Source organism: Biomphalaria glabrata, chromosome 16 (genome assembly GCF_947242115.1).
Source record: "Biomphalaria glabrata chromosome 16, xgBioGlab47.1, whole genome shotgun sequence".
NCBI classification, from domain to species: domain Eukaryota; kingdom Metazoa; phylum Mollusca; class Gastropoda; family Planorbidae; genus Biomphalaria; species Biomphalaria glabrata.
In genome coordinates this window covers 4158830-4184461 of record NC_074726.1, presented here as the reverse complement: position 1 = coordinate 4184461, position 25632 = coordinate 4158830, and the positions used below count along the sequence as shown (strand labels likewise).

At 34.7% G+C, this 25632-nt stretch overlaps 1 long non-coding RNA gene across 1 annotated transcript; it reads left to right on the top strand.

Moving 5' to 3' along the window:
• The first annotated feature begins 1864 nt into the window (after positions 1 to 1864).
• Positions 1865 to 11268, top strand: LOC129923341 (uncharacterized). Its single transcript, XR_008775293.1, has 4 exons — positions 1865 to 2760; positions 2924 to 3095; positions 4156 to 4250; positions 4600 to 11268. It is a non-coding gene; the product is annotated as an uncharacterized LOC129923341 (long non-coding RNA).
• Positions 11269 to 25632: the final 14364 nt, after the last annotated feature.

Sequence of the window (25632 nt, the reverse complement as noted above, 5' to 3'; positions counted from 1 at the left end):
GGGTTACTAAAATTTAATAAAATGAGTTGCATAATTACATCAACAGTAGCCTATATGCATTACTTAACATTATATTGATACTATAATTTATTTTCCACTTCCCTGACTTCCCAGAGAAAAGAAAAAAACGACAACTCCTTCTCCAGTAGGATAATCTCTTTCATTTATAGTCTAAACACAATTTAAAACTTTGTTACCTACAGTTACAGATTAACTTGCTAACTTAACTATCTAATAATCTAATGATTCTATTCCAATCAACAAATGAGTCAAGCGTGAGATAAATGAAAACTCTTAAATTTTTAGATATATATTTATAGAACTATGTAAGTATATAGGCCCGAATATACGGTACGAATATATTTAAATAAGAGTGTAATAAAATCCATATTTCGTATATTAATAATATTATAGAATTGGTAGATCTAGGTCTAATTTTTGCCTTATAGATTAGTTTTTAGAAATTTAGATCTAGTACTTTTTTTTACTAGTAGATCTAAATCAGACTACTTTTAAGTCTAAGTTAAGGTTTAAGCTAAAGCTATTTGCCTAGTGTTGTACGGGGTTGTGACTCTAGATTCAAACTAAATATAATCGTAGGCTATACTACAATAACTACGCAGGCACGACATGGCCTAAATTGTGCCGATGTGCCTCAAATCAACAAATCAATACAATAACTACAATGACTACATTGAATGAGCTCAACATTCACATTGTAATAATTGTTTTTTTCCCATATTGGGCCTATTTAGGGACGACTATAGGTTAATAATCACTAAGTGTATAGATAGAGTATATAATTTTAAACTTTGTTTTTCTAGATCTAGGCCCAGCACCAGCACCCAGCATCGGATCAGTCTAAATAGATAGGTCTTATCTCTAAATATCCAATACTACTACTAGATCTAGACTTCATCTAATTGGATTTAGATCTAAATTTAGGTCTACTTCGTACATCATTAATGATCTGAGAAAAGAACTCTGCTCTTGATCAAAAGCAGTAGATCTAGAACTAGAATAAGCCTGAAGCAGTAACATAAGCCATAAATTGCGTAACTTGACTAAAACGAAACATGTGAACTGAGGCTCGCGGTACTGCGTGGGGTGAAACGCTGTTCGCTTGACTAGATCAAGAATAAGCCGACAAACAGTAGATCTAACATGCAAAGCCATAAATTGCGTGATTTGACCTAATTTCCCCAACTCTAACATCCACTTTTTATAAATTGGCGTGTTTTAGTCGCCTTTGTTTTTAGAAACTAGCATTCCTGTAAAAAGGAATAGGGAAATACGTTAAGCCATAAACTGAAAAATTTGACCTAATTTCCCTTAAACTACGTCATCGACCTTGGTTGTCTGGGAAATACTGATCTCGAATGGCTTCGAGATTGTGAAATTTAATAGTCCCTAAAACGCACATTAAATTGCTTATATCTAAATAATTACAAAGAATATATGTCTAAAATTTCGTATGTATGTTTTTTTAAGCATTATGAATCTAAAAAAAAGTATAACACCGGTTTCCGCGTCTGACCCCAAAACCTCTTCAGTTGGTCTTTAAAGTGCTGAGCTGTTTGGCAATGAAGACATACAAAATGAAATTACAATGTTCATGTTTAGAGGCTAAACTACCACACGCATCTTAAGGGTTAAAAAACAACAATAACATGTTGGGCCGTAAAGGTATCTTGGCATCTGAACTAGATCTAGAAAATTCTAGATCTATTACCAGTACCTTTTTATTAACATGTCGAAGTAGATATTATATCTGACAGTGACTGCACGTATGTAGATTGGGCGTCTTTTATTCGACAAAACACAAGTGTGTGCTGAACATGTCGGTGTAAAACCTAAGCTAGGAGGACCTATGAAAATAGTTGAAATAGATGAGAGACAAAAATGGGCAAATCTAAGACTAAGTATAACACTAATAACAGAGGTAGACACATCAAGGGTAGCTGGGTATTTGGTGGCTTAAAACGAGGCAGTAGAAAATGTTTTTTAATATCTGTCGCAAAAAGGGACAAGGAAACAATCAAACATTGTTAAAATTAATAATATAAAACATAGAGCCACAAACAACTATTGTTAGTGATTGCTTTAGATCGTATGCCTGTCTTAATAATGAAGGTTTTAAACACCTTACAGTCACAGTGAAACACAAGTATTGTTTTGTGAACCCAAATAATAGCGCGCATACACAGAATGTAGAAAGATTGTGGAGGGAAGTTCTGTCTCTGGTTCCCAGATACAGCAACAAAAAACACCATTTAGATGGACATTTAGCGGAATTTTTATTCCGATATAAATATCCAGATTACAAAACAAGAATTCATAACATTTTTAAGGCTATAGGGGAACTAGATTTTGAAAAGTATGAAGATGTATTTGAACATGAACATAGGCCTACCATAAATTTAACAAGCGTAGAGTGTGACATCGACTTAGTATCGGAAAGATCAAATTCTGATTCTGAGTCGGCCAGGGAAAGTGAAAAGTTTCAAAATACTCATAACATTGTAGTGAAAAGGTTGCCGATGACTCAGGAGTATAAATTCCTCTCAACAACATTAGAGAAAGAGGGCCGACTATTGAGTTATGTAATTGCCAATGGCAACTGATTTTTCTGAGCAGTATCTGCTAGCATTTATGGAGATGATGCATACTATGCATCTTTTAGAACTATTACTGTTCAATTCTTGACTGACCACCAGAACCACTTCAAACAATTTATTCATAGATGGAGAACATGTCCACGTAAGTGATACTGAGCATAGTTTAAAACTATTAAAGTTGTATTAGTGGCTTATAGGTCTTAACCTTTTTAAAGATACATTTTTATGGTCTCCATCTCACATGCAATTAATTTGGTTGAGCATTAATTATATATGTATTTTTTTTTTCGTTTCTATTGCTTTAGGGACAAATACAGACTATGTCAGAAAATGGTTGTTGGGCAACAACATGTGAGCTGTACGTAGATGCCACTGTACTGCAGAGAGAACTGTATGTCTTTATGCCACACAGTGGAAACACAGAATACAAGTGGATACTAATACTGCCTGTATTTCCTCACCAGGAAATGTTAATTGGTAAAGCCAAAAGTACACAATTATGTTCTAATGTTACTTTATGCAACACAAATGGGAATCATTTTGATATCATTTGGCCAATAAATGGGTGTAACTGATCCTTTCCTCGACCACAACTAGATGGCAGAGTAACAATTATAGATCTAGATTTTACTGAGTGAAATAAGATAATTTTAGTAGTTTATCCCAACTAGACCGACTAAATTGTAAAATGTTTGTGAGTGAAATGTTGTACATGTTTCTGGTGTTTCTTATCTCATAATCTACTTCTGTGTTTGGAGTCCAAATCTCCTGCACAGCCGCGGGGGATAGCGGCAGGCAGTTTATAAGCTTGTGACCATTGAGATGACTGAATGACAGTCCAGCGTGCATATCATGCGATCATCCAGACATCCAATTTTGGGAAAGGTGTAGCCTATATTGTTCTATTTCTAGCGTATTTACTATTCCTCGATGAAATTAGCCACATTTAAAATTTATAAAGCATGTTTTGTAAGCATAATATGTATTCAATGTCTATATGACTAGATATAGGATAATTGTAAGTTTGCTTAACACATCTCCTTAAAAAAAGCTATACTGTTTACAATTCTGACTGCGTGCACTAAACAAATTTTATTTTAATTTCATTTTTACTTTGAAATGTAGGCCTATAAATAATTTAGCTACTAGGACACAATAATCTTCCTTTTTTAAGAAATATCTGAAACTTGTTAAACAAACCAAAAGTAAAATTTATTCTCACTATATTTGTGAAATGTACATAGCTATATGAACTTTTTTTTTTTTTTTTTTGGGATCCAAAAAAAGATTTGTTTTCATTGTCATTATTGTAAGCATTCAAGTTTAATACCCATAACACTGCCTCCTACTGCAGTAGGAGCTAATGGGGCTTATATAGATATACAAATTTGACTGTATCAGCTATAGATGCTCTTAAAGTGCCTTTACTTTAAGCCTACATTATGCTTGTTAATTGTGCTACATAAATTAATATTATTTGTTTTTTTGTGAATAATTTATATAAAATGACTTTTATGGTACTTTTGTTTTTTAATAGGAGGCTGAAATGCAAGCATGTCAAGTAGAAACAGCAGTGCACTCAGTAACATTACATGTTCAGCCACAATCCATTGTTTTTTTGGATCAATACTGGTAAATATATTCAGAAAATGAAAGGCTATTTGTACTTTTAAAGTGTACATTTAAACAAATTCTGTATAATTTTAAGGTACTTTAAATCACAGTTAATTTTTAAGTGCCTTCATATATATTTTATTTCTTTTCAAACAGACCATTGAATGAACTAACATTCACATTGATAAGTTAATTATTTTGGTTGCTTGAGAGTTACAGTTACTATAATTTTACTAAAAATTACTACAAATACATTTTGCTCTTAGTAAGAATTTTGAAATCATGAATAAGTGTTTTAAACAATTTTATGTTGCTAATTTTATTTGGGCTGTAATGTTTCAATTTTTTATACATTTTTTTTTCCTAGGAAGCAGCTACAAAAGGCTCATACCATAAAGCAAACTGTGTAACTATTGAACATCATAAAGTGCGGATGAAATCTGGTGGGACGCAGACTGATAGCTTCATTCTGATTGTATGCTCAACTTAAAAAAAAACCTGTAAGATTCAAGATTCTTATGAACATAATGCGCTACATGAGCTCATTTTCATCCAAATCATCTAGAAGGGATTCAACATTACAAGTAAAAATGTTAGTAACAATTTTAAAGATTTTAGCTCTGATGTCTGTGGAGAAAATTTACATAAAGAAAAAAAAATTGTGTCTTGGAGACGTATTTTGCAACTTTTGCTAAATATCTTATTTGTAATGTTTTAAAAATGTTGATCTACTCTTCTGTAACAATGGTAGCTGCTTTTTATTGTATATGTGAAAAAAATTACACATGGGAATGGTGCAGACGAACTTTACATAGCCAAATGCCTTTGGGTAACATTTTGACATCAGCTGCCATAATTATTACTGGATTATTCCTTTCCCTCTTAAATTCTTAAGATTCTTTAATTTTCTATGTATGCCTGATTCTTTAAGTTTCTCTGTATGCCTGTTTATGCCAGCCTTTAAAAATGATCATCTAACACTTCTGGATCAATGTTACGGCAAATGTGAAAAAATTTACACATGGAAGTGGTGTAGCCTACCTTGACCTAAAGCCATGGGGTAACATTGTGACATCAGCTGCTCTAAAAATAATTATTTCTGGATTATCCCCTCTAAAAGTCTTAAGATTCTTCAAATGTTTCTACATACCTGTCAATGTTATCCTTTATAAATGTTCAACTAAGCACTTCAGGAACAATGGTAACTGCTTACGGCATATGTTTATGGCACATGGAAATGGCCTCAGCCAACCTTGACATAGGCAGCCTTGGGATAGCTTTTTGACTTCAGCTGCCGTAATTATTTCTGGATTTTCCTCTCTAAAAGTTCTAAGATTGTTCAAGTGTCTCAAAATACCTATTTAGGCTATCCCCCTTTCTTTAATTCTTAAAAAAAAATATACATATCCAACCAATAGTTAGAAATTTTGGGGAGAAATAACAAAAATATTAGTCATGGCAAAAAATTAAAACTAGAAATGAACCTATTATCAGATGAGATGCTAAATAAGATTCTCTAGGACACGGTAATAGGTAGCCATACATGCATAGTCATAAAAAGTAGCTGTGCTACCCAATGAAGGGAAGGGCTCGTATCATATGGAACTTAAAAGATTTCAATGTTGTTTAACCTTTTTATAATATTAGTAGATCCAAAATTGTCAGTGATAGACATGTTGAGGAGAAAATTTTGAAGAGTAGAAAGTCCATTAATTTTAATGATGCCATCAAGGCTGAACACTTGAATCCACATGATATGGTCTCTTTAACCTTATCGTAACTAAGATAATAGCACATTCCCATAAATAAATGTAATGGTATCTAAATTATTTCCACAGAATTATATATTATATTATTAGTTCTTAATATTATTTACTTAGAGCTATAAGAAAAGACCAATGGCAGCCTCTATTGCGCTTGTTTTTAATTTAATGGTTAGACCCTTGAAAAACATGATGTTCACAGACTCCTCAGCTACTGGGGTATAAAAATAGTTTGGTTTCTTCGTTTCATTTCACCTATTAAATTTATAATTCAAGGCAACTTGCATTAGTGTTGGACCTAATCTGCATAATGAACGAGCAGTAGTAGAAATGAGGGAAATAGTATTTATAATATTAAATTGTGCTACTGTCATCAAATTTCTTCCACTGAATCATTTCTAACTTTACTCTTGCTTATGGCATTAAATTTCTTGTCACTCCTTCTCCCTGCTGACAGAGGAAGGTCTTGATAATCTAATCTTGAGTTTGATTTAGAGGTTTCTGGTGAGAATAGGGATGGTGCATAGAATGTAGAAGTCTCAAGTTGCTTTTGGGATGTTAGAGATTCTTCAAGTGGAACTGGGGATGCATTAGTTGTTTTTGAAGATATACTTTGTGAAGATCTTTCTGCTTAAGTTGAGATTGGGGAGGTGGATCTATAAGCTTGATTGTTACACAACTTTTTGAACATGTTTATTGTTGTGACGTTAAAAAACTGCTTTGTGCTTATTCTGGTGTGGCCATTTTAACTTAACTAAATGGTTAAACAGGTTTCAAAATTCCTGCAAAGCTCTAATGTGACACCTTTGCCAGTAGTGGCAATGTGTCTTCTGACAGTATCTGTCCATGCTGGCTTAAGAGAACCAAAGAAGGCTTGGTTAAGTGGTTGTATTAGTTGGCTAGCATTGGGCGGGAAACAGTACAGTAAGATGTTGTTTTCAGAACACAAAATGAATGTTTCTAATAAGAACATGGGTACCCCGACAAAATAGCGCAAAAAAAAAAATCTTTTTTGTCCATAAGGAAATGAGTCTTACAATTTGTGCATTACACCAAACAAAACATTGTAACTATAAAAAAAACAAAATGTACATTCACATTATATCAGATTGTTTCTATTTAATGATTTGATTGCCTGGGGAAAAAAGAGTGTTTGTGTCTGTTTGTCTTTGCAATTGGTTTCTTGTATCTCTTTTGTGATGGTAAAATCACAAAATCCTGACCCAAAGGGTGATTTTTTAGTTCTAGAATCTTTTTAGCTTTTTTATGGATGTTTGTCTCAAACAGCTGCCCAAATGGAGTTTGTTTTTGCCAATGACTTTACCAACAGCATTTAGGATTTTATGGAGTTTATTTATATTTTTAATGCTCAGACAATTTTTAATGATCTGACTAATTTCAATGCATTTCTTCAATGCAAAATACTTTTTTCTTGTAATTTCTTTTCTACGGAAAATAATATCTTGTCCCTTGTCATTCTCTCTTTTTTCTTTAAAGTTGCATTTTTCAGCTTGGGACCTTAATTGTGTAATAAGCATATCACATGGAAAGACTTTATCCATATTCCAAAACCTAAATGTTTCCAGAACTTCATTTTTCCTTGGGTTACGATTGTCATTCAACTTCTTTAATAACATTTGTGGGTCATTACATCTTCAGTTTCATCATATTTGAAATGTTCACAAATCTCTTGGGCCTGTGGTCCAGCACAGTGTAAGATAATGGCTTTTTGTCTGCTTTTAGGCTGCTCCTCTGCACCTATAGCCAATAGAAACCATTTAAGTTGTCTTTTCCATTGATGGAAATGTTCACAAATGTTGCCATCTACCAAGTTTAACTGTGATGGTGGTCTGAGCTGACCTTCTGCCATCTAGATCTATATCATGCCAGATATCTAGATCTAACCAAAACTCTTGGTACCGCTGCAACCATGTTGATAACATTTATAAAATAGCACAGAAAAATATATTTCAGTCATTTTGAAAAAAATACATAAGATAGTGTAAAATATGAATAGAGACATTATTTTTTTTTTTAATGTTACCGTCATTTTGCAGGAAACACTTTAGATATTTTAAAACATAGATATGCAAACAGTAAGCAAAAATTATACTAAGCTAAAATGAATAATTTCAAAATATATCATTCATGTACACATATTTTGAAAACAGGCAAAGATACTCATCAGATTTATACACACACACAAACTTGCACAAAGTTAAATTGTAAGCTAAATGTCATGTAGAAATTCCATCACTTGCTTGTTTCCGCACATTAGCAATATACCTTCATGTCGTCTGTTAAGTTGTATCTACTTTGTCTTGCAGCTTGACTTCATTCTCCAGTATTGTACCTCAGAATCTTGTTCTCAGTGTTCTCTTGTTCTCTGAGGAAGTGGGAGATGAACTTGTAGACATTGGGGTAATGACCATCAATAGACAGCTGAAATGCATGGTGCTGTCCCTCCACTAAATGCAAGGGTCAATATCCTGAAGGCATTTTTCCAAATTTGAAAACCAATTTTTAACATCTGTTGCTGAAATGATGGCTCTGTCTTTTCTGAGGGACCTAGGCATTATTGTTGCCAATTCTAGATAGCACTTAAAAAATGAATATAACCATTGTTTTATTTCATACTTCACTATCTAGAGTAGGATCTATATAATTATATCTCTAGCTTTTCTCTTTTCTATGTCTATTTTTCTTTCTTCCGTTGGTAACTTTTTTCCTTTTCCATGGCTAATTTCTCTTTATCCATTGCTAACTTCTCTTTATCCATGGCTAACTTCTATTTCTCTTCTTTATGCATAGCTAACTTTTCATTTCCCCTTGCTAGCTTCTCTTAATTTCTATTTCTTCAATTCTTTTTTGCATAGCTAACTTCCTTTTTTCCATGGCTAACTTATCGTTCTCTAATTCCTTAACCAATAGCTAAATTTTCGTTATCCATGGCTAACTTGTCAAAGTTCTTTTGACTTGGCTTGAGCCAAAAGTAACTTAGTTAATATCCGAATAGTCCCCACTGACTAACACACTTTCTCTCACACACAAGGAAAACTAAAATCATTCAGTTCACATCACAAGCAGACTGTTCACATTCATACCCTGGGAATATATAAACAAAGGAGTGTAACTCTTTCATACTCAAGTTACAAATCATATCTCTCTACATCTACCTTGACATTTCTCTAAATAACTTCTTTTTCTCTAATTTCTTATCAATAGCTAAATTCTCTTTATTCATGGCTAAATTATCTTTATTGAAGGTCAAATTTTCTTTCTCTTTTATTATAGCTAACTTAGCTCTCTCTAAAGCAAACTTTTCTCTTTATAATAATCTCTTTTTTTTTGGCACATATTTTCCAAGTTCTGGACCTTTTAAATTCAGTAACTTCCCCTCTTTCTTCAACTTATTTATGAATTATTCAACTTTATCAATTAAATGTATGTATAACACATATACTTAAAGATTAAACACAACTAAATCAAATATAACAGTTATTGTAATTATACTACTAATGTCTATATAAACAATATAACAATGTCTTTAATAGTTATAGATAGTCTTCTTCCTGCTGGCATATAACTTTTATTGTTGGAATAACTTTCTGCTGTTATTATTGTGCTGTTTATCAGTCCATTGTTGTTTGAATTGAAGATTTGATTCAGTACATGTCTGTTCAAGTATGAAACTAAATATAGTTTCCCAGTGTAGACCGTACAATCAAAGGGCAAACAGGGGTGTCCTCATACAACTCTTTCATAAAGAACCTCAGGGCAGTGAACATCGGCTGGGAAGGGGCTGGAGCTGTAGCCAGTAATCGATCTCTAAGGAGACAGCCCGCTGACTAATGTGCCAAATGGCACCGGGGGTGAGGGGGGGGGGGTGTAATAAGTAAGTCAGTGACGTAGATCACCACGCCATTGTCATGCATTCCCTTAAGTGCTGAGCTGTTTTACAACGAGTGCATAAAAAGCGGAGGCTAAACTACCACACGCGCCTTAAGGGTTAAAAGAATGTGTTAAATATAATTTGAGTCCAATGGTAGGGGATGGTTCCCTCTCACATGTTTCATAACCTTCTGGTTACCCGAAGCAATTGTTTGAATTTTTTAAAAGTATCTCAAACTCTAGTGTTGAGCTTAATGTGTTGAGTAGTGATGCAGAGCTTGACAATCTAGCATATGATTTTCCATTGACAGAACCCTTTGTTATTGACAATAAGCTCATCAAATGAAGAAATACAGTCTGCTGAGTTAACGACTTCACTACACCTTTGCATATTAACCATCACTGATAATAATCGCAAGTGAACATCTAATCTTTGTAATACATGAAAGTCTAATAAAATAAGGCGACGTCTTGATATCATACCAGGTACTCGACTCAGCTAGAACACCATAAGCTTTATATAAAGTCTAGATTTATGGTTGATTGAACACAATTAGATCTAGTTCCACCGAGTGAACAGCACATCTAATAGCTTGACTGTCAGTAGACGAGTTCAATATAAATAAAATGTAAGTCTTGCCTTTTACATTGGGTGCCACTTGTTGCAAGCACGAGACATTAATACATTAACACAGTAAGTTGCTCTATTAAGAATTTAATCTTGATTCAGTAAGTAAACATTGTATACACTATTTAATCATATTACTCCATTTTCCTGCTTCTCTCTCCTTATAATGTCACTTACATTCAACACACCCATTCACACCACTTACATGCTGCACTCCAACCAGAAGGGTTGATACATTTAAGGCATAGACTATATATATACAGGACTGCAAACACTAAGGTAACTAAGCATAAGTTTCGTTCAACACCAAACTCATGGGCGAGGTACTTCCGGTATAAACTTATTTTGCGACATTCATGAAGTTTGAATCATGATGCCAGCTTGGATAATATTTTTTCTTTCTCTTTTCATCACATTTGACAATTTCTTTTTACATTGCATACTATTAATATTTTAGGGTTGACACTAAATGTACAAAATGTGTGTCCCACTTATTATACATGGATGATCTAAAGCTATATGCAGAAACCAAGCAAAAATTACACACCTTAATCAAAACGGTAAAATGCTTTAGTGACGATATCTGTATGTCTTTTGGCCTGGATAAGTGTGGCATCATAAGCATTAAAAAGGGCAAGGCAACGAACACCAACATTGAATTTGAAGGCATCGAGGAATTGAACTCTGCCTCAATTTATAAATATCTTGGAATAAACCAGAATGCCAAGATAAACCATAAGAAATTAAAAGAGGACTTTCTTGGTAAATATAGGCAAAGAGTTAATAAAATCCTCAACACCAAACTGTCTGGCAGTAATCTCTTCACTGCAATAAACAGCTGGGCCGTCCCAGTGCTCCTTTACACGTTCGGTGTGATCAAATGGATTGACACCGACCTACATGACATTGACAGACTCACTAGAAAATTACTAACCAAGTTTCGATGTCTACACCCCAAGTCCTCCACCATAGGTTGATACGTTTGATGTTACCTGCCCAGGAAGGATGGGGGTCATGGATTGCAGAACATCTTCAAATTGTGTAAGATGCAGGTTTTAAAAATACGATCAAAACTGCTCGCCTCCAGCAACAAATTAGTTTCCTTCCTACGGAAATACGACTCCGATGCAACCCCTCTGAACCTACACAATGCTGATGTCAATGTCGGTTTGGACGACGTAGGGCATGAGATTCACCAATGGGAAGAAAAAACACTCCACAGAAAATTTCCGGCTTCATTACATGGGGACAACATCGACAAGGCTGCTTCCTTAACATGGCTCAAAGCAGGTCATCTCTACCCTGAAACAGAAGGCTTTGTTACAGCAATACAGGACAGAGTAATCAGGACAAAAAATTATGAGAAGCATATCCTGAAACTCAATGTTGTAGACAAATGCCGAAAATGTGGAAATGTGGGCAAGTCGATTGAACACATTATGGCAGGATGTCCAGCCCTATCAGAATCAGCCTAATCTTTATTATCCGTAAGGAAATTTGTCTTACAATTTGTGCATTACACCAAACAAAAAACATTATAACTATAAGAAAGCAAAGAGTACTTTTCACACCAGACTCACTCATAATTTACATGTGACAAAGTTTATACCAGATTGTTCTTATTTAATGATTTGATTGCCAGGGGAACAAAAGAATGTTTGTGTCTGTTTGTCTTTTCCTATCGGTGTCTTGTATCTCTTCTGTGATGGTAAAATCACAAAATCCTGACAAAAAGGGTGATTCTTTATTTCGAGGATCTTGTTAGCTTTTTTATAGATGTTTGTCTCAAACAACTGCCCAAATGGGGTTTGTTTTTTGCCAATGATTCTGCCAGCAGCATTTAGGATTCTATAAATAAATTTTTTAAATATTTTTTTTATGCTCAGATTGCCATACCAGGCAGTGATATTGAAACTTAAAATATTGCAGATGTGAGCGTGATAAAACATAGCCAAGGCCTTTTCGCTAACATTAAACGAGGACAGTTTTCTTAGTAATCGTAATCTTTGCTGCCCTTTTTTGCTGATATAATCAGTATTTGCAGTAAAATTTAGTTTATTGTCTAGGTTAGTACCAAGGTATTTAAAGGTTTGCACAATTTCAATAGTCTCTCCAGCTACAGAAACAATATCATTTTCCTTCTTGTCCCTACGAAAATTGATTATCATTTCTTTGTTTTTTTTTTTACATTTAATAATAAAAAATTATCTTTACAGTATTTTTCAATGTGTTCTATTTCTTTGAAATACTCATTTACGCCTGAGCTCTCTGAGAGCAGGGCAAGAAGAGCCGCATCATTAGCGAATTTTGTGAAGGAGCAACAAGAACTATCGGATTGAAAATCATTGGTGTACAAAATGAACCACAATGGCGATGTCACAGCCCCCTGGGGCGCCCCTCTGTTAACTATGCGTTCATTAGATATAACATTGTTTACCCTAACCCTCTGAGCTCTCTGGGTCAAAAATTCATTAGCCCATAGTATTGTGTATGGACTAATCTGCAACGCTTTCATCTTTTCAATGAGTAAATGAAGTTGTATAGTGTTAAAAGCTGATGAGAAATCAATAAAGAGCAATCTCACATAAGTGTTCGGTAAATCCAGATGTTTGTAGACACAGTTTAAAATATTTAGGATGGCATCGTCTACACCTTTACCCTTTTGGTAAGCAAATTGTAAAGGGTCTAACTTATTACAAAGATCATTCAGAAGAAACATTTTAACCAATTTTTCTAAACATTTAGACACAATGGAAGTAAGTGAAACAGGTCTATAGTCATTCATTTCCTTCGGTTTGGAAACCTTTGGCACAGGTACAATTATAGATGACTTCCACACAGGTGGTATCTCATGGTTTAGTAATGAAGTAGAAAATATATCTTGGTAAGGTTCAGCTAGTTGTTCAGCACATTCTTTTAAGATTCGCCCTTTTATTCCATCAGGTCCACCAGCTTTCATTGGGTTGACGTTTTTGAAAATGTTACAAACTTGCTCTTTAGTAATCGCTAATTCTAAACAGTTGTTAACATTGACATCCTCAAGGGCTTTGAGTCTTAGATAATTAAAATCTTTCGTGTCGAAGCGACATTTGAAATCATTTAACTCGTTGGACAATGTTTTTTCGTCTCTTGTAGCAAGATTATTTTTAATTTTGACTTGTGCTCCTGCCATTTTGTTCATGATACCCCATGCCTGTCTCATGTCACTTGTATTAATTGAGTCTTCCAGCTTGGTGCGGTAGTTTCTCCTCCCTTCCTCAAGAACGAGGTTGAGATTTCGTTGAGCAATTTTCCTTGTCTGTCCATCGCCACTCATAAATGCTCTTTTCTTTTTGATTATTTCCCGTTTTATTTTTGCAGTGACCCATGGTTTATTGTTGGGGTATATCTTGATGCTCTTAGTGCTGACACACGTTTTCACAGAATTTGATGTAATTTGTCACTGCGTCGACCCATTCTTCTAGATTTGAAGTGGTCTCTTTAAACAAATTCCAGTCAGTGCAGTCTAGACATCCCTGTAGTTTGAGAATATTGTCTTGAGTCCATTCTTGTAAGTTTTTTTGAATGATTTTTCTTTCTTTAAGTTTTGTACGGTAAGTAGGCAGCAGTTGTATTGTTTTGTGGTCCGATGATCCTAGTGGTGGCTTTTCACGAGATGTGAATGCTCCTTTGATGTTACAATAACATAAGTCCAGAGTTCTGTTCTCTCTTGTCGGACATGAGATGTGTTGATAAAAGGTGGGTAGGTCAACCGTCAAGGTGCATTTATTAAAATCACCCAGTATAACTACTGGTGCGTCCGTTGACCTTGTCTGAAACTCATGCACTACGTCAGCGATGATTGCAGCTGCAACTTCCGTTTGGGCTGTAGGCGGAACATAAACCAGGACTATGTAAATAACACCAAAGTCTCGTGGCAAATAAAAAGGTCTCAATGAGAGCGCCAGTAGTTCTAGATCCGGACAGCACATTCTCTTTTTAACCGTGTAGTTGGCACAGTATTTGAGGTTGATGTTTACACAAAGCCCCCCACCTTTCTTCTTCTTAGACTCAGCCGTTCTGTCAGATCTCACGCAAGAGAAACCATCAATAGCAATCAGGCTGTTGTTGTCCTCCTCCTCTAACCATGTCTCAGTAAAAGCCAATAGACAACTTTCCCTAAAAACGTGGTCGTAGCGTACATGGGCACATATCTCATCCACTTTATTTCTTATTGAGCGGACGTTAGCTAGAATAATCGTAGGAAGTGGTGGGCGAAAACCTCTTCTTCTCAGTCTTTGCCGTAGTCCTCCTTTTTTCCCTCTTTTCCTTGTACTAATAATAGAGGAAGGGTAGAGAAAATTTATATGTGCATAACACGGTGGAAGAGGCTTCCTCTTTGAACGAAGTCCGAGGAGTTGATCTTTACTATAATGAATAGATCTAGTACTAGAACGGCCGCCATCTTGGCTCGCCATTTTTCTTCTTCTATTCCTAACTAAATAACCAAAGTTGAACAAGTCTAGATCTAGTAAAACGTTTAATGTAAATACTTATTGTGGAGCCCACCTTGAAAACAGAAGTCTTTATCTGCATAACTAATTACAAAAGAACATTCAATATACATCCAGCAAAGAAATAATAATGAATAATGAAAGCACAAATTGCATGTTGCCACAGTGCAGCGCCATTTTGAAAAAAAAAAAAAAAAAAAGCAATAGTGAGTCACTAAGCCTACACTCTCACATCTATACCAACTTTTATTTACATCTAGACCTATTTGTTTAAAGTTTATTTAGAGTTTTGTTTCAAGGTAGTATGCATTTTGTATATATTAATGGAGAATTAACCATTAAAAATGAAAAGCAATAATATATTTATGACTAATTGAAAAATATGCATACAACTTTTGGCTTTGAAAGTTATTATTTTTTTTAACTAAATAAAATCCCAAATAACATCCAATTCTTCTAAACACAAATTAGTCAATGTTGTGGCTATGCGAGAATACAGAGAATTATTATGGAGTGTATGATTGTGTGTATTGGATAATTTTTAAAGGATTGGTGGCATGAGCAATGCGCATAAAGGGACTTAGAAAACAGTAGATTTGAAAATGAAGTGAATAGAAGGGATTTGAAAATTGAAAAATCTATCTTATCTTTTATAATACAAAAGTTAATTAAAAAAAAAGAAGATGATTACATCATTATATGAATTATTTATTACTCTTTAAGCTATATTTAATTTTAATATGGTTTATATTGATTATAAAAGGAGATTCAAATTAGGCCCTACTTCGTAATATTAATAATGTTTGAATATAAAGCTATAATTAGTAGTATTAAAATTTCATCATCATCATCATATGTTTTAAAAATCTGGCTTGTTTTGTTAACACAATTATCATTAGATCTCTAAGGTGTAAACACAAAACTGATTTTTAGCCTTCGATGAAAAGGTTTATCGTTAATCATATGGATGCCACAAATTTTGTCCTGGAATTGTTGATGGTAACTTGCAGTAACAGTGAGGATCAGAGTTTAATATTGGCAGCCAGGAAACTGTTGTTAGAGCCATTAAATGGGAAGTACTAATGAAGCAAACATCAACTGGTTTGATATGTAAATATTGCTCTATTGCTAAACGTTTATTAAATAGAAAGTTATTGAGAGCAAAGTCAAGAGGTAATAAGCCATTAAGTAAACATGACCCCTTACATAAAACAGTCAGAGAAAAATTAAAAAAAGGCTAGAAAGGAATCTAATGAATGTCAAAAAAACAAATTAAAACAGTTTCAATTGACTTTGAAAACAGATAGTGTAGAGCCAAGTAGTCTGTTGAGTAGGGATCTGCAAGGTGTTATAGAACACACAGATAATGAATTGGCAAAGCTTTTTGGGATGGAGCAAAAAAAAAAAGCATTTTCAACTAAAGGCAAAGGAGTGAGATGGCACCCAATGCTGATCAGACTATCAATTTTGATCAGAAGTAGAAGCCCAGTAGCATATGACACTTTAAGAAAAACAGGAATTTTGAAATTGCCAGGAGCTTTAACATTAAGAGACTACACAAATGCCTATCAGTCCAAAGAAGGTTTCAATGAATCTGCTATTGAGGAATGGAAAAGGTTATCAAAAACATTTTAAAAATGAAGGAAGGTTTGTTGTATTACTTCATGATGAAATGATTATTAAATATGATTTAATTTTTTGATAAAAGCAGTGGTGAGGTTTTTGGTTTTGTAAATTCTCATTCTTGGAATGAGAAATTTGAAAAAATATTGCCAGTCATGTGTTAGTTTTTTTTTTGTAGTTGGTAAAAACACACATATTAATATTAGTTTAGGTTTCTTTGGAACATCAAGTGTAGCATCAGGTGACTTATTCCCTGTATTTTGGCTAGCAGTTGGAATTTTGGAAACAATTTGTAGCTTAAAAGTCATAGCTTCCACAAGTGATAAAACCTCCTCAAACCATAAAATGTATCGGATGCTTAAACTAACAGATGACGATGAAATTTGTTATAAATGTATTAACCTCTTTTCCCCAGATAGATTCACATTTTTTATCTCTGATCCTCCTCATTTAATAAAAACAATAAGAAATATTTGAAGCAGTGGTTCAGGACAGAATTATTGACTATGGAACAATGGTAAAGAGATAGTCTGGAAACATGTATGGGATGTTTATCAAGTCTGGAAACATATAAGGGATGTTTATCAAGTCTGGAAACATATGGGATGTTTATCAAGTCTTGAAACATATATGGGATGTTTATCATCTAGACTGTCAGATTGAGACAAGACAAACAAAACTAACATTTCTAAAATGAATGTCCGTTTGGCTGCACAAGTTCTGAGTTTTTCTGTAGGCACTATGATGGGATCTAGATTAGGACCAGAAGCAGAGGAAGCAGAAAAAACTTATTCTTCTAATGAATAGATTTTTTGATTGTCTCAATGTGTCATCATTCGTTGGAGGAATGTACAAGAGAAATTCAGATCTTCTTCCATATACCTCATTAAATGATGACAGATTTTCTTTTCTTGAAAATGATTTTTTAGGATATTTTTACGAATGGAAAGCGAGTATTGAAAAACGTCCTGGATATTTTACAAGTGTTCAAAAAAATCAAGGTGTTTCTTTCACATCAGTCTTTCAAAGACATAGAAATGACTGTCAGAGGTTTCTGTGGAGCTACAAGATGCTTGCTTTCACATATTGTTCCGTCAGTCCATAGCAATGTTTTTTGTCAGGATCCACCAGAAGAGCACTTTGGAAGACATCGAGGAATGGGGTCAAAGATCAGAGAATCCTTCTTTGTTTGCTTTTGGTTATCAAGAGAATAAATTATGCATATAAAGAAGTCTAGCTCCTCAGCTACAACCAAAGGGCAATGTTCGTAGACAAAATGAAATACCAATTTCCATCAATTCTAGTCCCATGAAAAAACTGAAGAGAAATTGAAATATATTAATGTTTCCATACATGTATTGCAATAATAATGTTCTGATGAAATCATCAACTAGTTTAGATTAATATCATTATGTTAAAATACTAATTTACTTTCAAAGTATTGTATGTTTTTATTTCGTGAGTATGAGTTGTTTGCCATTTAGATAAAATAAATTGTATGTGTCTGTTTTAATGTTGATTTTGTTAGGAAATTTATTTTTTTTTAATCTTTTTTCTTTTCTATACGGTACATCATATAGACCAATACATCTTCTCTCTCTCTGTCTCTTTCTCTCTCTCTCTCACATACATTTCACTAAGGGATACAATATACTAGAAACTCTTAACAATTATCATAGATTTTCATGTATATGTCAATGTGAATTTCCCATTGAAAGTTGCTTATTGTCAATAAACAATAAAAATAAATAACAATTGAAACAAAGTCTAAAATTGTCAATTAATTATTATGTTATTATGATTTTGAAAGAAAATAATCACAACATGCTTTAATAATAATAATTTTATTTATAAAGCGCTTTTAACAAACAAAATGTAGGCTCAAGGCGCTGTAATAACATTACAAACACAAACATGACAGCGACATTCAAGAACTAATCTAAAAAAGTTTTAAACAAGTAGGTCTCAATGGCCTTCTTAAAAGTGGTGTAGCATGTTGTCTGTCTGAGATCAATGGGGAGTGAGTTCCAAACCTTTGGTCCGTGCACTGAAAAAGCCCGCAGACCATAGCTTCTTAAGGGAGTAACGTGGCACCACTATAAGCGTTGAGTCCATTCAGCGCAGGGCTCTCTGGGGAATATATGAAGTAATCAGTTCGCTAAGGTACAAGGGCATCTCATTGTTATATATACACTGATGACAAAGTGTGGCGACCTTGTAATCGATTCTTGCTTTCACGGGAAGCCAATGGAGCGTGCGTAAGAGCGTAGTAGCAGAATCTTGTCTTGTTTTTCTAAGTACTATTTGTGTGGCGTTGTTCTGTATACATAGCAGCTTGGCTATTTTGTCATCAGGTATACCTGCTAGCACGGTGTTACAGTAGTCAAGGCGGGAGAGTATGAATGCCACAGCTAGCGTTTTTGTTGAATCCGTTGTTAAATATGGTCGGATCTAGCCTAATCTACGCAGCTGCAGATAAAGACCCTTGCAGGGTCGAAAGATAGTGTTTAGTCGAAGAAAACTCCAAGATTCCTAATATTATTGGGTTTCTGTTGGGTGAGATGTTTTCAGCTTCTTTCTGGGGCATTTTTATTTTTTTAGATTTATTCTCTTGTTTTCTAATAATGTCCATTAAAACTTTTAACTTGTGATGAATTATTTTAAAAAACAAAATTAGTGTCCTAAATTTCTCCAATTATGTCTTCATTAACTGTATTATTACATTCATTGACTGCCTCAAAGCAAGAAGATGTAATAATTTGGTTGTACAAACATTCTTTAACACACATTCTCCTCACTTTTAGTTCCTCTTCAGCTCCAACTATGTCTTAAAATGTGGTTTCAGCTTCAAAAAATAATGTAGCTACACCTGGCTTAATGTTTGTTATACCACCTCTATCCAGATGGCCAACTATGTCTTAAAATGTGGTTTCAGCTTCAAAAAATAATGTAGCTACACCTGGCTTAATGTATGTTAGACCACCTCTATCCAGATGGCCAACTATGTCTTGAAATGTGGTTTCAGCTTCAAAAAATAATGTAGCTACACCTGGCTTAATGTATGTTAGACCACCTCTATCCAGATGGCCAACTATGTCTTGAAATGTGGTTTCAGCTTCAAAAAATAATGTAGCTACACCTGGCTTAATGTATGTTAGGCCACCTCTATCCAGATGGCCAACTATGTCTTGAAATGTGGTTTCAGCTTCAAAAAATAATGTAGCTACACCTGGCTTAATGTATGTTAGACCACCTCTATCCAGATGGCCAACTATGTCTTGAAATGTGGTTTCAGCTTCAAAAAATAATATGTAGCTACACCTTGCTTAATGTATGTTAGACCACCTCTATCCAGATGGCCAACTATGTCTTGAAATGTAGTTTCAGCTTCAAAAAATAATATTTAGCTAGACCTTGCTTAATGTATGTTAGGCCACCTCTATCCAGATGGCCAACTATGTCTTGAAATGTGGTTTCAGCTTCAAAAAATAATGTAGCTACACCTGGCTTAATGTATGTTAAACCGCCTCTATCCAGATGGCCAACTATGTCTTGAAATGTGGTTTCAGCTTCAAAAAATAATGGATTCAAAACTTATCAATCTTCTTTAAAAGAAAGGTGGCTTCCTGGCATGTGTGGCATTGATTGAATGGCAGACAAGTTTCTTTACCACAAGGTGCCACTTGTTAGGACACAAGACTCTTCAAAATAATAATACACTCTCAGGGTTATTCTAGCAATACTTTAATATTATAACAATTTATGTAAGTATCAGCGTTTCATCTCTCTTCCTGTCACTTTCTCTCGGCTTCCTCTTTCTTTACATCCCTTCCATTCGTTACACCAATTCGCACCTTTATTCATGCACACCATGCTGTGCTACGATTGTTACACAAAAGTAACTCAGAACTTATGCAATGATTGGTTAGCCCAAGTTTTTCTATAATTAGTACAATGTTCCTCTAGATCATGGAAGGACATAAAACAATTTTACTTTTTACTCCAATACAACATTGCACTGAATGCACTTGCTAATGGAAGAGAAAAACCTTTTCAGCCTGTTGGCTATCTGGAAGAATAAGATTGTGGCCAACACTAATTGCATGGGAAGGAGAGGAATAACTGTGACAGAAACTTTTTATTTTTGGTTAGCAATTGGTTTTTAACATCAAATGATAGACGACCTCTCTTTTTTTTTCAATTCTTTCTTCCTTATTTTCTTTTCAGCAAACTTAAAGCAATCTCTAGTTTAAAAGCCAACAAGGCAAACCTGTTTTCTGGAAGATCTGAAAGTTTAAAATCTTGGACATATAAAAGCCGAGCATGGCCAAAGCTAAATCAAAAATGTGAAAACCAATTCTGCCATACCATTTCTTAGATCAAATAGGATTTCTGTACAAAGCCACAAAGGAATCTATTAAATCTACACCAACCATTAATAAATTGTTCAGCACTATAACATATCTGAACTTTGACCTTTGGATGCAAATTATCAAAAGTACTAAGTGGTGTAACTGATTCTTTTTTCCTTACTTTTGTTTTAACAAGCATAAAGCGATCTCTAATTTAAAAGCCAACAAGGCAAACCTTCTGTTTTCTGGAAAATCAGAAATCTTAAAATCATGGACATCAAAGCCAAGCCCGGCCAAAGCTAAATAAAAAATGTGAGAAACAATTCTGCCGTACCATTTCTTAGATCAAATAGGATTTGTATACAAAGCCACTATAGAATCTATTAGATCTATACCACACATTAAGAAATTGTTCAGCACTTTATACATGGATGGTTAACTTTAAAAAAAAAAATATGTTTATTAATTTTTTTTTATCCCATATCTGAACTTTGGCCATTCGATGCAAAGTACCAAGTGGTGTAACTGATTCAGTCTACTTTACAATTTTTATTTCAACTTGGTCTACAGAATGTTTTTAAAAGATGCCCTTCGACTCTGTTCTCCCTAGACCTTAATCTGAATGCAACCTGCAGCCTTTAAGTCTGTTTGTGTAGACAGGGCCCAGGTATGCAATACCTCGCTGCCACAATAAAGTTTGTAGTGTTATGGAATTAAACCATTTGTCAAAATATACCTGGTGCCATAAGTAATGAAGAGTTTCTTGTATAAGACAGAACAATGTCATCAGAAGCTCTTATATCAGACTGCTTTGGGCAAGGCTCAATTTTCCTAGTATGAAATTCAATGTCATGAATAATTCCATTGAAAAAAAAATCTTGTAGCCCCACTTTGTTTTTTTTCTTTTAGGGTTATATCCTTTCAATTCTGACTTTCCTTTAAAAGGAATGATTTGTTCATCTATACTTAGTGTTTTACACTTGAGGACATCGTTCATTTTCTTTTTGAAATCCTCCTATAGAGGCCTTATTTCCAAAGTTTATGCCATTATTTTTCTTCATAATTTTCATATTGTAAATTAGCTTTAATATGGTCCAATCTTTTTTCAGATAAAGTATCAGCTATCTGGTGACTTTTAGTGCTTGGATTTTGATAATGAACATATATAAAACAAAAGTCCTATTAATATCTCTAGATCATTTTTAATCTAAATGTTTATTTATGTTAGTTTGAAAACTATTTGATTCATTCACTATATGTTTCAATAACATTCTCATCAATGAAACCTTTTCTATCAGGAATTTAACTGGCCTGGGTTCTCTTTCTGGGCTTAGAAATTCTATTTCTTTCATTGTTGTTTCTGATGCTGTTGTTCTTTCTCTCCAAAGAATGCATTAAGTAGGCCCTGGTGGCTCATCTGTCTCAGTGGCAGTTTCACCTCCATCTAATATCAAATTTACGCAGAAATATTAAAGCAACAGGCATTACAACAGGCATTACATTGCTTTCAATTAGTTAAAAAAAAAAGAAATCATGTAGAAATGTGTGTTAATGCTATTGATTGATTATTTTTTTTTACCTTATGATGTACTGAGAAAGGTGTAACATAAGTTTTCTCAACCAAAAATAAACAATCTTAAAATAACACACTCTTCAAAATAGTATGCAACTGCACAAGTCATATATTCAAAAATAAAATAATCACATAACAATAATATGCCCTAAGGCAATCTAATGTTTCATTTGGGAAAAAACTTAATAAACCACTGTATGATACACATCAGGGTAGAAACAAGGTCATACAAAAAACTTTCTAAGGTCACAGGCTTCAGGCCTACACAGGCCACTTTTAGCAGAAACAAAGTCTTGATGAGCTGTAAGCTTCAGGGAAACCCACTTTTAGTCATCCGTTTGGGATAGCTTTTCAGATGGTTCAAAACAAATTTGAGCTCACCACAGACATAAGGGTAGAAAATATGTCAACTTTGGGAATAAAAAATATTTACCCCAGGCTGAAAATCATCTGGGTTAAAATATAATGCCTGGAAATTATTTGAGGCTTTATCTATTACATAATCAAAATATATTAAATAGAATAATGATTAAAAAATAACTAAAAAAATATATAATGACAACAACACTCTCCGAAAATATTAACCGCCCAAAAACCAGTCTAGGAAGCAACTGACTACTTCTTTTTCTCTCATACTGTGAAAAGCATCATATGTATACTGTTTACATTCCTACTTAGGGATCACCTAAATTTTTCATTCTAAAATATCAACAAAGAAATAACACATTCACTCTCACTATTCCTGCCCCTGACAACCTGTTTCACATATTAAATTAGACATGAGGATTATTTAATGACTAAATTAGTTCAATCTGAGTGATAGTTGATCTCCAGTCCAACTGTATACTAAAACCTATTGCTTTCCTTACCGCCCTACTAGCAATAAAAGAAATAATTTGTTCAATTGTGTTTTTATGATTTTTGTAGAAAGATGAACAATAATCATGTTCAGTCAAAAATGACTTGTCACTTAGAAATGAAGATTCATCTGGCATGAGATTTGAATTTTTAACAGGTGCAGTTACTAATTCTGTATTTCTAAAAGAGAAACATTTCCAATCTTCCCAGGATAAACTTCCCATCTAGCCATAAATTGTTTAATTTTCTTAAAGTATCCAGTATTTCTGGTGAGCCATCACAGCATGCATTTGTTCATTCCTGGTGAGCCATCACAGAATGCATTTGTTCATTCCAGGCGAGCCATCACAGCATGCATTTGTTCATTCCTGGTGAGCCATCACAGCATGCATTTGTTCATTCCAGGCAAGCCATCACAGCATGCATTTGTTCATTCCTGGTGAGCCATCACAGCATGCATGTGTTCATTCCTGGTGAGCCATCACAGCATGCATTCGTTCATTCCTGGTGAGCCATCACAGCATGCATTTGTTCATTCCTGGTGAGCCATCACAGCATGCATTTGTTCATTCCAGGCGAGCCATCACAGCATGCATTTGTTCATTCCTGGTGAGCCATCACAGCATGCATTTGTTCATTCCAGGTGAGCCATCACAGCATGCATTTATTCATTCCTGGTGAGCCATCACAGCATGCATTTGTTCATTCCAGGTGAGCCATCACAGCATGCATTTGTTCATTCCTGGTGAGCCATCACAGCATGCATTTGTTCATTCCTGGTGAGCCATCACAGCATGCATTTGTTCATTCCAGGTGAGCCATCACAGCATGCATTTGTTCATTCCTGGTGAGCCATCACAGCATGCATTTGTTCATTCCAGGCGAGCCATCACAGCATGCATTTGTTCATTCCTGGTGAGCCATCACAGCATGCATTTGTTCATTCCAGGTGAGCCATCACAGCATGCATTTGTTCATTCCTGGTGAGCCATCACAGCATGCATTTGTTCATTCCTGGTGAGCCATCACAGCATGCATTTGTTCATTCCTGGTGAGCCATCACAGCATGCATTTGTTCATTCCAGGTGAGCCATCACAGCATGCATTTGTTCATTCCAGGCGAGCCATCACAGAATGCATTTGTTCATTCCAGGCGAGCCATCACAGCATGCATTTGTTCATTCCTGGTGAGCCATCACAGCATGCATTTGTTCATTCCAGGCGAGCCATCACAGCATGCATTTGTTCATTCCTGGTGAGCCATCACAGCATGCATTTGTTCATTCCAGGCGAGCCATCACAGCATGCATTTGTTCATTCCTGGTGAGCCATCACAGCATGCATTTGTTCATTCCAGGTGAGCCATCACAGCATGCATTTGTTCATTCCAGGCGAGCCATCACAGAATGCATTTGTTCATTCCAGGCTAGCCATCACAGCATGCATTTGTTCATTCCTGGTGAGCCATCACAGCATGCATTTGTTCATTCCTGGTGAGCCATCACAGCATGCATTTGTTCATTCCTGGTGAGCCATCACAGCATGTATTTGTTCATTCCAGGCGAGCCATCACAGCATGCATTTGTTCATTCCTGGTGAGCCATCACAGCATGCATTCGTTCATTCCAGGCGAGCCATCACAGAATGCATTTGTTCATTCCAGGCGAGCCATCACAGCATGCATTTGTTCATTCCTGGTGAGCCATCACAGCATGCATTCGTTCATTCCTGGTGAGCCATCAATATGGGAGAGTCTCCTGTCAAACAGAAATTTTTAGCATATTGTGTATACTGGTACTAATAAAATTTGCTATAAAGTCACAGAAAAGTAATGGTTAGAACAGGGAAAATACTATTTATTATTCGCCTGTGTAGTTTTCTAAGAAAAAGAAAAACAGACATCTAAAAATCTGTTTCATATAAGCTTTATATCATAATTAAAAAACAAAATAATGAACCATACATATACCGGTACCTCAGGACCATAAAAGTGCAATTTCAATGCGAAGGATATTTGTTCGTCTGTATAATTTGCATTACCTTTAGACATCTTAAACAAAGATGTAAAGGTAAATCTGAAAAATATAAATATATTTTTTAAAATCATGCATTAAAAGTTAAATTAGCTTCCATTTTTTATATAAATGTCATCTTTTACTACTGCCTAACAAATACTGGTAAGAAGAGTGTCATGTGGGCAGTGGACCAAACACTAATAC